The 17,480-nt window shown below is 36.8% G+C and overlaps 1 long non-coding RNA gene and 1 pseudogene across 3 annotated transcripts in view; one reads left to right on the top strand and one right to left on the bottom strand.

Annotated features, from left to right (window-relative positions):
- The window catches only part of LOC111162809 (phosphorylase b kinase regulatory subunit beta pseudogene), a 48,449-nt pseudogene extending 43,614 nt beyond the window's left edge, over positions 1-4,835 (bottom strand).
- LOC149749523 (uncharacterized) overlaps positions 1-17,480 on the top strand; it is a 414,530-nt gene that overhangs the window by 258,454 nt on the left and 138,596 nt on the right. The window lies entirely within an intron of this gene.

The following is a 17,480-nucleotide window of genomic DNA, read 5'->3' as shown; positions in this document are numbered from 1 at the left end:
ACGAATCTGTTCTCCGTTCCATTCCTGTGAGTTCAGTTTTTTCAGACTCCCAAAAAAGATCATACAGTATTTGTCTTTCCATGTCTGACTTGTTTCACCTAACATAATGCCCTCAAGGTCCATCCACGTTGCTGCAAATGGCAAGATTTCCTTTTTTTATGGCCAAATATTATTCCATTGTATATATATACCACATTTTCTTTAGCCATTCATCTACTGATAGACATCCAGGTTGTTTCCATGTCTTGACTAGTTTAATAATGCTGCAGTGAACATGGGAGTGCAGATCTTTTTGAGATAGTGATTTTGTTTCCTTTAGATGTATACCCAGAAGTAGAATTGCTGGATTATAGATGGTGAGCATCTTAAGGGAAGAAACGTTATGTTAGTTCTCTTGGTCATACCACTGCAAAGCACAATACTTGGAAACTAACTGGTAGACAATCAACAAATATTTAATTAACTAGACTGAATTAAATCCACAAGCATTAAGATATGGAAGAATGTTCTCTACTCCTTTGTTGGGAGATAACTCACCCCCCCCACACCCATATATACACTAACATAACATGATACACATAGGGAAAGGAGGCATTCTTGTATTAATTAAACTCTCATCTTGTATACTTAGGCTTTTTTCTTGAGATAAGTACCTTAGAGCTAACTCAGCATATTGCTTGGTGAGAAAGTCTGTGAGGCAGCTGGAATCTCTCCTCAGCAGCTGGGTTCCCCAGCCTATAGCAGGTAATGGAGTACCTGACAGGATGTAAATGAAACGGTATGGGCCTGGCTGTTTTTTCAGAGCCAGTGGAGGCTAAGAGGCTAGAATGTGATCCATTGATGCTAATTTGAAATGCATGTTAATGTGCTGATTCACATCAAACATAAGTTTGCTTTTATAAATAGTCCTTCTCTCCTCAGTAAATAGGCTAGAAGAGATGACTCTCTGACAGGAATGAGACTTCAGGACTGAGGCACTCCTAAATGAAGGGGCCCATTTAGTTAATTATGGGGCCAACTTGTGAATGTGCTGCTAGAGGCTAGAAATGAATATGATACCTTGTGCTAAAGGACCAGTAGATGGTGGTGTCAGCCAACTTCAGCCCTGTCTATGAAGAGCCCACACTTCCCTGGATAATCAGCCCAACTATTAGGTCTATTTAATAATTGAGAAGCCACATGTTGGTCAGAGCTAACAATGAGAAGTAGAGAGTAAGCGAGGGGTGATTTTTGTCACCCCTTTCTTCAGGGAATGTTCATGAGTATATGTATGTTTTGGGATGGGATTCAGACTTGTGTTCTGAGGCACAGGAGGGTTTTTACTCCAGGGTATCCAAAACAAGCTTACAGTTCAGCATATGGAATTCTAGCTCTGTGTTCTGCTCAAAATTTTTTTTAGGAAATAATACAACCCATAATTTCTACAGGACTTGACATTTTCCTATAGAAAATTCCATATTTGGAATACATAAAATCAATGCAAGGAATGGCACTCTGGTGGAGTATCTTGTCATTTCTTTCTTTCTTAATCATTTATTACCTTTTGCTCAATACCTATTAGGTGCTGGTAAGAATATCTATTGGTTCTTTATCCAACAGAACAGTTCCCAAATTCTGTTGATTGTGCTTTCCTAAGGTCAAAAATATGGACCATGGTGTCAGAATACCTACATTTGAATTCTGGTTACACATTTATGTGAGCTCAGATCCTTTATGTGTAAAGTTGTACCTAGTTCTTAAGGATGATGTGTAGAAAGAAATGTGTTAATAACATTTTAGGCGTTTAGGCCTAGCATACAGTAAGTAATTTAAAAAATTATCTCCTGAATTTGTTCCATCTTATTTCTTCTTGCTCCCTTAATCTAAGATTTCATTGTATTTTTTCTGAGTTATGGTTTTCTTCCACAAATCTCCTATCTGCTATTATTTCTCCTCCCTGCATAGCTACCAGAGTAATTTTTCTGAAATGTAAATACAACCATGTCACTCCCCTGGTTATATTCAGACTCCCCATCATGGCATACAAAGCATTCTCCTTTCCAACCTCGATCTCCTACCTACTCTTCCCATTTTGTTCTACCACAGTACTGAAAGGTTCTCAGTGATCCCATCATAGCAGATTCTCTTATGCTTCTATAACTCTGTCTAATATATTCTTTCCCTTCTTAGTTTCCTGGTGAGCATGTTTCAGACTCCTACTCAGGATTTCCTTCTGTTGATAGCCTTCTGTAAGCTTCTTTCATCTGTGACTGAGCTAATTGCTTCTTGCATTGTGTTTCTTCTATTTATCAGTTATAATTCTATTATTTCACATAACCTACTATATTGTGACTTCACATGGGAATGGGACAGGTGTTTCACGTAAATACCTAAGAAGGTGACAGTACACTCTGCCCAGGTGGAGAGAAGTTCTATTTGCTTAGGAAAACATCCATCTGAAATTAGAGATCCAAGCAGTTAGATAACAGTAGTTATTGAACACTGTGTTATACTGAAAGAGCTGTGGTTCTGAGGTATTTAGAAATATTTGCTTACACCTCATAATATTTGAAAATGAAAAGATCTAACATGGCTATTGTGAACTATAGAATTAAATAAGATAAAGCCAGTGCAAAAATTGGAACAGGATCTGTTGTTGGATTTAGAATATCCATGTGACAGAGATTTGTGGTCACACCCAAATTTCATTTTTCCCTTCTTCCTGAGTGTGTATAATTGGAATCCTAGAAGATGAGTAGGAAGGATCACAGAAAAAATATTTGAAGAAATATTGGATGAAAATTTCCAAATTTTATGAGAACTATGAAGCCACAGGAACAAGCTAAACAAAACCCAAATAAAAACAAAGTTGCAGGATATCATAATCAAATTGCTTAAAGAGAAAATCTTAAAAACAGCCAGAGGTAAAAGGACACTTTTTATACTAAGGAAAAAAGATGAGAATGACAACAGATTTCATAAGGGAAACAACAATGTGAACCAGAAGATAGTGAAGCAATATCAAAGGTTTTATAAGAAAAGAAAACTTCAGGTCAATATCTCTCACTGACACAGAGAAAGTTTTTTTTTTTTTAACTTTAGCAAATGGAATCCAAAAGTATATTGAAAAGCTAATATCAATAAATAATAATCAGGAGAGGTTTATCCCAGAAATGAAAGACTGGTTTAGCATTTGAAAATCAATCAGTATAATTTAACATGTTAATATTTTAAAAATAAAAATCATATGATCACCTAAATAGATGCAGATAATGAATTTCACAAATTTCAACATCCATTTCTGATAAAACTCTCAGCAGACTAGAAATAGAAAAAGTTTATGAACCTAATAAAAGACATACATGAAAAACCTAGGACTGACGTCATATTTAAAGATGAAAGGTTGAATGCTTTCCTTCTATGATCAAGAATGAGGCAAAGATATTCACTCTCATCACTTCTTTTGAACACTTTACTGGAAATATGAGCAAGTGCAATAAAACAAAAAAAGTATTAAAGACATATATAATGGAAAGAAAAAAATTTAAGCTGACTTTATTCGTAGATCCATGATCATCTATGTAGAAAATTTTAAGTAATCTAGTCAAAACCTATTACAACTAGTAAATGAATTTAGAAATGTGGCATATTTCGTATACTAATAATGGCCACATAGAAAATGAAATTAATAAAGTACTATTTACAGTAACATCAAAAATATGTAATACTCTGATTATTTTGACAAGAGACATTCAAGACCTACATACTAAAAACTATGAAACATTGTAGAGAGAAATTAAAGACCTAAGTAAATGGAAAGATACACCTTATTCATATATCCAAAGACCCAATATTATTTAGATATCAGTTCTCTTCAAATTTATATATAGGTTCTGTGCAACTCCAAACAAAATATAAGCAGAAATTGGAAATTGACAAGATGAGACTAAAATTTATGTAGAAAGGCAAAGGACCTAGAATAGCCCAAGTAATTTTTATAGAGACCCCAAAATGAAGGATTTATATTCCCTGATTATAATATATATGATAAAACTACAATAATTTTTTAAAAAGTATAGTCCAGTGGAGTCAAGATGGCATACTAGGAGGACGTGGAATTCGCATCTCCTCACAACTAGGGCACCTACCATGCACTGGTGGGGGATCACAGACACCTAAGGGGAAGGGAGGAACCCCCAGTGACAGGTAGGACATGTGGCGTGGGGGGAGTGAAGGGGGAGGAGAAGTGGAGGCGGGACAGGACTGGCGCCCCTGAGGGGCAGCTGGGGGAGGGGAAGGGATCCCACACCGGAAGGGGGAAATTGGGGAACCACTGGAAGGGCAGAGGATCAAAAGGGAGTGTAGCCAGGCTTCGCCTGCCCACTTGGACTCCCAGGAACCTGCTGAGATCCCGGGCCTGACCCTCTGCCCACCGAGGCCCCCTCCAGCCCCGTGGGCCCTGAGTGAGTGGGAGGGAGGGAAGGGGGAGCAAAAGTAAAGGCTGGACCTACGGGACCGGCACCCCTGAGGGAAGGCTAGGGGAGGGGAGGAGTTCCTACACACAGAAGGACCCACGTATGGTTAGCGATCCAGTGGTGATGGGGGAGACGGTGGGGGAGGGGCATGAAGGAACAAAAGGGAATGCAGCCAGTGATTCTCTGCCCTCAGAGCCACCCTCCTGCTGCACAGAGCCCAAGCCCTGCCCCTCACCCTCACTCCGGGCGCTACCTCGAAACTCCAGAACTCCACACTCCAGAGGCCCTCTGTTCCATGTGCTGCTTCTCCCCTTCTGTGCAGGTCCTAAGCAGAGGCCCTGCCCCAGGATTGAGCGTCGCCCCACCTAGGCCCTGCCCCATGCTCAAACGTCACCCCCACCACCCGCCTAGGTCCAGCCCCACCATAAACCGTGCCCCTGCCTAAGTTCCACCCCTGCCTAAACTCCGCCCACATAGCCAAGGCTTTTTTTTTTCTTCTCTTTTTTCCTTTTTGAGATTGGGGTTCTGTTTTACCTTGTTGATCCATTGTTGTTGATACTTACATATTTTTATTTTTCCTAATAAATCTTTTATTTTTCTACTATTTATACTTTGTTATTGTTCTCTCCTTTCCTTTTGGCTTGTTTGCCCCCCCTCTTTTTTTCTTTTTTCTTTTGTGATTTTATTTTACTTTGTTGCAGTTCTTTCAATTACAGTTTTCTTTTTCCTAATATATTTTTTATCTTTCTAATTGTATTTCGTTCTTTATTCTTTGATACTGTACTGCTCCTTTTTTCTCATTTTTTTTTTTTTTTTTTTTTTTTAACCACACCACAAATCTTGCAAGATCTAGGCTCCCAGGCTGGAGGTCGGGCCTGAGCTCCTGTGGTGGGAGCTCTGAGTCCAAACCGCTGGACTAACACAGAACCTCAGACCCCAGGGAATATTAATCGGAGTAAGGCCCCTCAGAGATCCTCATCTCAGCACTGAGGCCCAGCTCTATCCAACTGCCTGAAAATTCCAGTGCTGGATGTCTCAGGCCAAACAACTAGTAAGACAGGAATACAGCACCACCCATCAAAAAGAGAAAAAAAAATGAAACAACAAAAAAATATGTTACAAACGAAGGAAAAGGTAAAAACCTACAAGAGAAATAAATGAAGACGAAATAGGCAACCTACCCGAAAAAGAACTCAGTGTAATGATAGTAAAGATGATCCAAAATCTCAGAATGGAGAAAATACAAGAAACATTTAACAAGTATCGAGAAGAACTAAAGAGCAAACAAAGAGTGATGAACAACACAATTCCTGAAAATAAAAATACTCTAGAAGGAATCAATAGCAGAAGAGCTGAGGCAGAAGAACAGATAAGTGAGCTGGAAGGTAAAATGGTGGAAATAACTGCCAGAGAGCAGAATAAAGAAAAAAGAATGAAAAGAATTGAGGACAGTCTCAGAGACCTCTGGGACAACATTAAACACACCAACATTTGAATTATATAGGTTCCAGAAGAAGAAGAGAAAAAGAAAGGGGCTGAGAAAAAATTTGAAGAGATGATAGTTGAAAACTTCCATAACATGGGAAAGGAAATAGTCAAGTCCAGGAAGCACAGAGAGTACCATACAGGATAAACCCAAAGAGAAACACTCAGAGATACATATTATTGAAACTATCAAAAATTAAATACAAGGAAAAAATACTAAAAGCAGCAAGGGAAAAGCAACAAATAACATACAAGGGAATCCCCATAAGGTTAACAGCTGATTTTTCAACAGAAACTCTGCAAGCCAGAAGGGAGTGGCAGGACATATTTAAAGTGAAGAAAGGGAAAAACCTAGAACTAAGATTACTCTACCCAGCAAGGACCTCATTCAGATTCGACAGAGAAACTAAAACCTTTAGAGATAAGCAAAAGCTAAGATAATTCAGCACCACCAAACCACCTTTACAACAAATGCTAAAAAATTCTCTAGGCAGGAAACACAAGAGAAGGAAAAGACCTACAAAAACAAACCCAAAACAGTTAAGAAAATGGTAAGAGGAACATACATACTGATAATTACCTTTAATGTAAGTGGAATAAATGCTCCAGCCAAAAGACGTAGACTGGCTGAATGGATAGAAATAAAAGACCCATACATATGCTGTCTACAAGAGCCCACTTCAGACCTAGGGACACATACAGACTGAAAGTGAGGGGATGGAAAAAGATATTTCATGTAAATGGAAATCAAAAGAAAGCTGGAGTAGCAATTCTCATATCAGACAAAATAGACTTTAAAATAAAGACTTACAAGAGACGAAGAAGGATGCTACATAATGATCAGGGGATCAATCCAAGAAGAAGATATAACAACTGTAAATATTTATGCATCCAACATAGGAGCACCTCAAAATACATAAGGCAAATGCTAGCAGCCATGAAAGGGGAAATCGACAGTAACACATTCATAGTAGGGGACTTTAACACCCCACTTTCAGCAATGGACAGATCATCCAAAATGAAAATAAATAGAGAAACACAAGCTTTAAATGACACATTAAACACGATGAACTTAATTGATATTTATAGGGCATTGCATCCAAAACCAACACAATACATTTTCTTCTCAAGTGTTCATGGAACATTCTCCAGGATAGACCATATTTTGGGTCACAAATCAAGCCTTGGTAAATTTAAGAAAATTGAAATGGTATCAAGTATCTTTTCCAGCCAAAACAGTACAAGACTAGATATCAATTACAGGAAAAAAAACTGTAAAAAATACAAACACGTGGAGGCTAAACAATACGCTGTTAAATAACCAAGAGATCACTGAAGAAATCAAAGAGGAAATCAAAAAATACCTAGAAACAAATGACAACGAAAACACAACAACCCAAAACCTATGGGATGCAGCAAAAGCAGTTCTCGTGGGAAGTTTATAGCAACACAATCCAAACTCAACAAACAAAAAAATCTCAAATAAACAACCTAACCTTATGCCTAAAGAAATTAGAGAAAGAAGAAGAACAACAAAAAAAAACGTTAGCAGAAGGAAAGAAATTATAAAGATCAGATCAGAAATTAAAGAAAAAGAATGAAGGAAATGATAGCATAGATCAATAAAACTAAAAGCTGATTCTTTGAGACGAGAAATAAAATTAATAAACCATTAGCCAGACTCATCAAGAAAAAAAAGGAGAAGACTGAAATCAACAGAATTAGAAATGAAAAAGGAGAAGTAACAACTGACACTGCAGAAATACAAAGGATCATGAGAGATTACTACAAGCAACTCTATGCCAATTAAATGGACAACCTGGAAGAAATGGACAAATTCTTAGAAAAACACAACCTTCCGAGACTGTACCACGAAAAAATAGAAAATAGAAACCGACCAATCACAAGCACTGAAATCGAAACTGTGATTAAAAATCTTCCAACAAACAAAAGTCCAGGACCAGATGGCTTCGCAGGCAAACATTTAGAGAAGAGCTAACACCTATCCTTCTCAAACTTTTCCAAAATAAAGCAGAGGAGGGAACACTCCAAAACTCATTCTACGAGGCCACCATCACCCTGATACCAAAACCAGACAAAGATGTCACAAAAAAAGAAAACAACAGGCCAATATCACTGATGAATATAGATGCAAAAATCCTCAACAAAATACTAGCAAACAGAATCCAACAGCCCATTAAAAGGATCATACACTATGATCAAGTGAATTTTATCCCAGGAATGCAAGGATTCTTCAATATATGCAAATCAATTAATGTGATACACCATACTAACAAAATGAAGGATAAAACCATATGATAATCTCAATAGATGCAGAAAAAGCTTTTGACAAAATTCAACACCCATTTATGAAAAAAACTCTCCAGAAAGTAGGCATAGAGGGAACCTACCTCAACATAATAAAGGCCATATATGACACACCCACAGCCAACATCATTCTCAATGGTGAAAATCTGAAACAATTTCCACTAAGATCAGGAAAAAGACAAGGTTGCCCACTCTCACCACTATTATTCAACAGTTTTGGAAGTTTTAGCCACAGCAATTAGTGAAGAATAAGAAAAAAAAGGAATCCAAATCAGAAAACAAGAAGTAAACCTGTCACTGTTTGCAGATGACATGATACTATATATAGAGAATCCTAAAGTTGCTATCTACTAGAGCCAATCAATTCGGTAGAGTAGTAGGATACAAAATTAATGCACAGAAATCTCTTGCATTCCTATGCAGTAATGATGAAAAATCTGAAAGAGAAATTAAGGAAACACTCCCATTTACCATTGCAACAAAAAGAATAAAATACCTAGCAAGAAACCTACTTATGGAGACAAAAAATGTGTATGCAGAAAACTATAAGACACTGATGAAAGAAATCAAAGATGACACACACAGATGGAGAGATATACCATGTTCTTGGATTGGAAGAATCAACATTGTGAAAATGACTATACTACCCAAAGCAATCTACAGATTCAGTGTAATCCCTATCAAACTGCCAATCGCATTTTTCACAGAACTAGAACAAACGATTGCACAATTTGTATGGAAACACAAAAGACCCCAAATAGCCAAAGCAGTCTTGAGAAAGAAAAATGGAGTTGGAGGAATCAGGCTCCCAGACTTCAGACTATACTACAAAGCTACAGTTATCAAGGCATGATGGTACTGGCACAAAAATAGAAATATAGATCAATGGAACAGGATAGAAAGCCCAGAGATAAACCCACACACATATGGTCAACTTATCTTTGATAAAGGAGGCAAGAGTATACAGTGGAGGAAAGGCCACCTCTTCTGTAAGTGGTGCTGGGAAAACTCGACAGCTACATGTAAAAGAATGAAATTAGAACACTCTTTAACACCATACACAAAAATAAACTCAAAATGGATTAAAGACCTAAATGTACGGCCAGACAGTATAAAACTCTTAGTGGAAAACATGGTCAGAACACTCTATGACATAAATTACAGCAAGATCCTTTTTGACTCATCTCCTAGAGAAAAGGAAATAAGAACAAAAATAAACAAATGGGGCCTAATGAAACTTCAAAGCTTTGCACAGCAAAGGAAACCATAAACAAGGTGAAAAGACAACCCTCAGAATGAGAGATGATATTTGCAAATGAAGCAACTGACAAAGCATTAATTTCCAAAATATACAAGCAGCTCATGCAGCTCAATATCAAAAACAAAACAATACAAAAAAACAGCCCAATCCAAACATAGGCAGAGGACCTAAATAGACATTTCTCCTAAGAAGATATACAGATTGCCAACATACACATGAAAACATGCTCAACATCACTAATCATTAGAGAAATGCAAATCAAAACTACAATGAGGTAACACCTCACACTGCTCAGAATGGCCATCATCAAAATATCTACAAACAATAAATGCTGGAGAGGGTGTGGAGAGAAGAGAACCCTCTTGCACTGTTGGTGGGAATGTAAATTGATACAGCCACTATGGAGAACAGTATGGAGGTTCCTTAAAAAACTAAAAATAGAACTACCATATGACCCAGCAATCCCACTACTGGGCATATACCCTGAGAAAACCATAATTTAAAAGGAGTCATGGACCCCAATGTTCATTGCAGCACTATTTACAATAGCCAGACATGGATGTCCATCAACAGATGGTTTTATAAAGAAGATGTGGCACATATGTACAATGGAATATTACTCAGCCATAAAAAGAAACTAAACTGAGTTATTTGTAGTGAGGTGGATGGACCTAGAGTCTGTCATACAGAGTGAAGTAAGTCAGAAAGAGAAAAACAAATACCATATGCTAACACATATATATGGAATCTAAAAAAAGAAAAAAAAGGTTCTGATGGACCTAGGGGCATGACAGGAATAAAGACACGGACTAGGGAATGGACCTGAAGACACGGGGATGGGAAATGGTATGCTGGGATGAAGTGAGAGATTAGCATGCACATATATACTCTACCAAATGTAAAATAGATAGCTAGTGGGAAGCAGCCACATAGCACAAGGAGACCAGCTTGGTGCTTTGAGACCATCTAGAGGGGTGAGGTAAAGGGTGTGGGAAGGAGACGCAAGAGGGAGTGGATATGGGGATATACATATGCATATAGCTGATTCACTTTGTTTTACAGCAGAAATTAACACAACATTGTAAAGCAATTATACTCCAATAATGATGTTAAAGGGGAAAAAAAAAAAGTATAGTCCAAGCACCAAGATCTTGGTCTCTAAATACCACTCAATTAAAGGAGCCAGCACTTCTTGGAGAAATGGATGATTTTAGGCTGGGCAGAGAAAATACAAGATTACCATGGAACATTTTCGTAGTACCAGAAAGTTAGGAAATGTTCAGTGAACAGAAAGATGGCAGAATACCAAAGGGACGTAGGGATTACCTGGATGAGATACCAATGTCCAAAGCTGGAATAATTTGGCAAACAAATTAAGTAACAGTATTGGATCATAGCTTATAATATAAAATAATATACATGAGTCCGTATTGATATAAATAAGTGATTAAATAAGTAAATAGGATAGAAGAGGAAAAACTATCTGACAGAATTTCAGATAATATGTGTAGAAATACCTTCTTCCATGAGGTGCAACTTGCTTCTCACCCTTCTTTCTCTTGAGGGTGGGCTCGACTTGGTAACTTGCTTCCAAAGAACAAAGTAGGAAAAGGAATAAAACAGTAACTTTTACAGTGAAGAAACCTGGCATACATCACACAAGTGATGAAGATGAACATAACCAGTGATATTACATGTTTGTGAAGTGATCTGAAGTGTTGAGATGGGCTCTTCACTTCTGTGTTACTCTTTACAGAGCTCCATTAATTTCGGTCTAATCATGAGAAAAAGAACACACAGTCCAAATTGGGGTGTGGATGGGACATTTTATAGAATATGTGGCCAGTACTCCTCAAAACTAACAAGGTTATGACAAACAAGGAAAGACTGAGAAACTATAATAGTCCAGAGGAGAAATGACAACTAAAGTCAATGCAGTACCCTCAGTTGTATCTTGGAACAGAAGACATTATTAATGGAAAAACTTGTGAAATCTAAATGTCTGGAATTCAGTAACTAGTAATGTATTAGTATTAGTTTCTTAGTTTTGACAAATGTATCATGGTAATATATAAGGTGTTAACAATGGGAGAAACTAGGAGATGAGTATGTGGGAATTCTCTGTACTGTCTTTCAACTTTTCTGTTAATCTAAAATTATTTAAAATAAAAATATTAACAAACTATAATTTGTTATTAAAGTATAGAAGTCTTAAAATTATCTGTATTTTATTAAAATGTGACATCAGCATAAATATAGACATTATGGGTCATTAGAACAGAACTGAGATTCAAGAAATAGGCCAACACATATATGGTCAATTGATTTTTTAAAATGTTGCCAAGGTATTCATTCAGTGGAAAATGGGTGATATTTTAAACAAATGGTGCTAGGTCAATTGGGTATTAAAGAAACAAAAAGAGTCTTGACCTATAGCTCACACCATATATAAAAACTAACTCAAAGTGGATCAGTGACCTAAACATAAGAGTTAAAACTATCAAAATTCTAAAAGAAAATACAGGAGAAAAGTTTAGTTAACATGGATTAGGCAAAGATTTATTAATTAGAACACAAAAAGGACAAATAGAAAAGAAAAAATTGAGAAATTGGACTTCATCTAATATAAAAACTTTGGTTCTTCTAAACACTGTTACAAAAATTAAAAGTCAACCCACAAACTGGATAAAATATTTTCAAAATATTTATTCAACAAGGGAATTATATCTAGAATATGTAAAGAACTCTCACAACTTAATTAGAGGACCAAAAAAAAAAAAAACTAAAAGTTGAGCAAACTATTTGAGAGACACTTAAAATTATTTATTTATTTGGCTGCTCTAGGACTTAGTTGTGGCATGTGGCATCTTTTTAATTTCAGCATCTAGTTCCCTGACCAGGAATCAAAATGAGGCCACCTGCATTGGGAGTGTGGAATCTTAATCCCTGGACCGCCATGGAAGTCCCTGAAACACTTTAGTAAGGAAGATATACAGATAGTAAATGAATGCAAGAGAAGATACTGAACATCATTAGTTATTAAGGAAATATAAAATAAAGCCACAATGAACTACCATTATGTTCCCATTGAATGGCTAAGATGAAAGGGACTGACTATACCAAGTGTTGATGAAGATGTGGAGCTATGGAACTCTCATCCACTTTAAATAGTAAAGGCACTTTGGAAAATATTTCAAAAGGTTTTTCAAATTGAGGTGAAATTCACATAACATAATATTAATGTTTTCAAAGAGTACACTTTAGTGGGATTTCGTACAGTTAAAATGTTGTGCAACTATCACTTCTGTCTAGTTCCAAAACATTTTCATCACTCCAAAAGAAATCCTCATCCCCATTAAATAATCATTTCCTATTTATCCTTCCCACCATTGCTGGAACTAGCACTCATTTGATTTCTGCCTCTATAGATTTATCTATTCTGAATATTTCACATAAATGGAATCATACTATATGTGATTTTTTGTGTCTAACTTCTTCACTTAATGTTTTTGAGGTTCATTCACATTGTAGAATGTATCAGTACTTGAACCTTTTTATGACAGAGTAACATTTCATTCTATGTATTCGCATTTTGTTTATCATTCATCCATTGATATACATTTGGATTGTGTTCACATTTTGGCTATAGTTAAGTCCTACTATGAGCATGTGTAAACCAGTATTTGTTTGAGAACCTGTTTTCAATTCTTTTAGATAATATACCCAGAAGTAGGTTTGCTGAGTCATATGATAATTTTATGTTTAACATTATGATGAACCACCAAACTATCTCCACAGTGGCTGTAGTGCTTTACATTCCCACCAATGCTTTAGTGTTCCAGTTTCTCTGTAGCCTCATCAAAACTTATTTTCCATTTTTAAATTATAGCTATCCTATTGCTTATGAAGTGCCATCTTCATATACAATATGAAGATGTGGTTTAGATTTGTTTTCCCAGCTTTTTTTTTTTTTTTTTTTTTTGCGGTATGCGGGCCTCTCACTGTTGTGGCCTCTCCTGTTGCGGAGCACAGGCTCCGGATGCGCAGGCACAGCGGTCATGGCTCACGGGCCCAGCCTCTCCGCGGCATGTGGGATCCTCCCGGACCGGGGCACGAACCCGTGTCCCCTGCATCGGCAGGCGGACCCTCAACCACTGCACCACCAGGGAAGCCCTTCCCAGCATTTTTTTAAAAAGTTACATATACACCTACCATACCATCTAGCCATTGCAATATTATGCATTTACCCAAAAGAACTGAAAGCATTTGTCCACACAAAGACTTGTTTGTAGTGGTTTTATTTACAATAGCCAAAACCTAGAAACAACCTGAATGTCTATCAATAGGTGAATGAATAAACAAATGGGGATATATTTATTTAATAGAATACTACCGAGCAACATAGAAGCATTTCAAAAATATTGCTGATTGAAAGAACCCAAAAAGAAATCAGTGTGTGATTTCATTTATATAAAATTCTAGAAAAAACGAACTAATCTATGGTATAAGAAAGCATATCAGTTGTTCCCTGTGGATATGGGTCTAGGGGTGAACAGAGGTATGGATTACAAAGGGACTTGAGGAAGCCCTAGAGACTGAAGGGTATGTTCTTAGCTTGATTATGATGATGGTTTTACAGATGTCCACACACATTGAAACTCACAAAATTGTCTACTTTAAATATCTGCAATTTATTCCACGCCAGTCATTCTCAGAAAAGGCTTTTAAAGGGCAGAGCCACAAGTGTCTGATCAGTTGTCTAAGAATATATGTCGAAAGTTTGGTAAAGTTACTTTAAAAAACCCAAACTGTTAACAATAAGCATTGCTTCCAATTGATACTGATATTGGTCTTTTTTTTTTTTTTAATTCACCTTCTGTGCCTCCTTCCAAGATGAGGTCATAGTTTTCTCTTTGATGACATATTATAGTGAATTATTTTTTTCTTTTTTCTTTTCTTTTATTTACATTTTTACTGGAGCATAACTGCTTTACAATGGTGTGTTAGTTTCTGCTGTATAACAAAGTGAATCAGTTATACATATACATATATTCCCATACCTCTTGCCTCTTGCGTCTCCCTCCCTCCCACCCTCCCTATCCCACCCTTCTAGCTGGTCACAAAGCACCGAGCGGATATCCCTGTGCTATGCGACTGCTTCCCACTAGCTATCTATTTTACATTTGGTAGTATACATATATATATATATATATATATATATATCCATAAATACACTACTACTCTCTCACTTTGTCCCAGCTTACCCTTCCCCCTCCCCGTGTCCTCAAGTCCGTTCTCTAGTAGGTCTGCGTCTTTATTCCCGTCTTGCCCCTAGGTTCTTCATGACCATTTTTTTTTATGATTCCATATATATGCATTAACATATGGTATTTCTTTTTCTCTTTCTGACTTACTTCACTCTGTATGACAGACTCTGGGTCCATCCACCTGATTACAGATAACTCAGTTTCATTTCTTTTTTATGGTGAGTAATATTCCATTGTATATATGTGCCACATCTTCTTTATCCATTCAGCTGTCAATGGACACTTAGGTTGCTTCCATGTCCTGGCGGTTGTAAATAGAGCTGCAATGAACATTTTGGTACATCACTCTTTTTGAGTTACGGTTTTCTCAGGGTATATGCCCAGTAGTGGGATTGCTGGGTCATATGGTAGTTCTATTTTTAGTTTATTAAGGAACCTCCATACTGTTCTCCATACTGGCTGCACGAATTTACATTCCCACCAACAGTCCAAGAGGGTTCCCTTTCTCCACACCCTCTCCAGCATTTACTGTTTGTAGATTTTTTGATGATAGCCAATCTGACCAGTATAAGATGATATCTCATTGTAGTTTTGATTTGCATTTCCTTGATGATTAATGATGTTAACCATTCTTTCATGTGTTTGTTGGCAATCTGTATATCTTCTTTAGAGAAATGTCTATTTAGGTCTTCTGCCCATTTTTGGATTGGGTTGTTTGTTTTTTTCATATTGAGCTGCATGAGCTGCTTATAAATTTTGGAGATTAATCCTTTGTCAGTTGCTTCATTTGCAAATATTTTCTCCCATTCTGAGGGTTGCTTTTCATCTTGTTTATGGTTTCCTTTGCTGTGCAAAAGCTTTGAAGTTTCATTAGGTCCCATTTGTTTATTTTTGTTTCTGTTTCCATTTCTCTAGGAGGTGGGTCAAAAAGGATCTTGCTGTGATTTATGTCATAGAGTATTCTTCCTATGTTTTCCTCTAAGAGTTTGATAGTGTCAGCCCTTACATTTAGGTCTTTAATCCATTTTGGGTTTATTTTTGTGTATGGTGTTAGGGAGTGTTCTAATTTCATTCTTTTACATGTCCAGTTTTCCCAGCACAACTTATTGAAGAGGCCGTCTTTCTCCACTGTATATTCTTGCCTCCTTTATCAAAGATAAGGTGACCATATGTGTGTGGGTTTATCTCTGGGCTTTCTATCTTGTTCCATTGATCTATATTTCTGTTTTTGTGCCAGTACCATACTGTCTTGATTACTGTAGCTTCGTAGTATAGTTTGAAGTCAGGGATACTGATTCCTCCAGCTCCATTTTTCTTTCTCAAGATTGCTTTGGGTATTCGGGGTCTTTTGTGTTTCCATACAAATTGTGAAATTTTTTATTCTAGTTCTCTGAAAAATGCCAGTGGTAGTTTGATAGGGATTGCATTGAATCTATAGATTGCTCTGGGTGGTAGAGTCATTTTCACAATGTTGATTCTTCCAATCCAAGAACATGGTATATCTCTCCACCTATTTGTATCATCTTTAATTTCTTTCATCAGTGTCTTATAATTTCTGCATACAAGACTTTTGTCTCCTTAGGTAGGTTTATTCCTAGATATTTTATTCTTTTTGTTGCAGTTGTAAATGGTAGTGTTTTCTTAATTTCACTTCCAGATTTTTCATCATTAGTATACAAGAATGCAAGAGATTTCTGTACATTAATTTTGTATCTTGCTACATTACCAAATTCATTGATTAGCTCTAATAGTTTTCTGGTATCATCTTTAGGATTCTCCATGTATAGTATCATGTCATCTGCAAACAGTGAGAGTTTTACTTCTTTTCTGGTTTGGGTTCCTTTTATTTCTTTTTCTTCTCTAATTGCTGTGGCTAAAACTTGCATAACTCTGTTGAATAATAGTGGTGAAATTGGGCAACCTTGTCTTTTTCCTGATCTTAGTGGAAATCGTTTCAGTTTTTCACCATTGAGGACGATGTTGGCTGTGGGTTTGTCATATGTGGCCTTTATTATGTTGAGGAAAGTTCCCTCTATGCCTACTTTCTGGAGGGTTTTTATCATAAATGGGTGTTGAATTTTGTCAAAAGCTTTCTCTGCATCTATTGAGTTGATCACATGGTTTTTCTCCTTCAATTTGTTAATATGGTGTATCACATTGACTGATTTGCATATATTGAAGAATCCTTGAATTTCTGGGATAAACGCCACTTGATCATGGTGTATGATCCGTTTAATGTGCTGTTGGATTGTGTTTGCTAGTATTTTGTTGAGGATTTTTGCATCTATGTTCATCAGTGGTATTGACCTGTAGTTTTATTTTTTTCTGACATCTTTGCCTATTTTTGGTATCAGGGTGATGGTGGCCTTGTAGAATGAGTTTGGGAGTTTTCCTCCCTCTGCTATATTTTGGAAGAATTTGAGAAGGATAGGTGTTAGCTCTTCTCTAAATGTTTGATAGAATTCACCTGTGAAGCCATCTGGTCCTGGACTTTTGTTTGTTGGAAGATTTTTTACCACAGTTTTAATTTCAGTTCTTGTGATTGGTCTGTTCATATTTTCTATTTCTTCCTGGTTCGGTCTCGGAAGATTGTGCATTTCTAAGAATTTGTCCATTGCTTCCAGGTTGTCCATTTTTTTGGCATAGAGTTGCTTGTAGTAATCTCTCATGATCCTTTGTATTTCT

Source organism: Delphinapterus leucas, chromosome 3, assembly GCF_059928025.1.
Source record: "Delphinapterus leucas isolate spDelLeu-1000000601 "Yukka" chromosome 3, BTC_Dleu_Yukka2, whole genome shotgun sequence".
NCBI lineage: Eukaryota > Metazoa > Chordata > Mammalia > Artiodactyla > Monodontidae > Delphinapterus > Delphinapterus leucas.
Note: the sequence above shows the minus strand (reverse complement) of the source record. Positions and strands in the feature narration are given on the sequence as shown.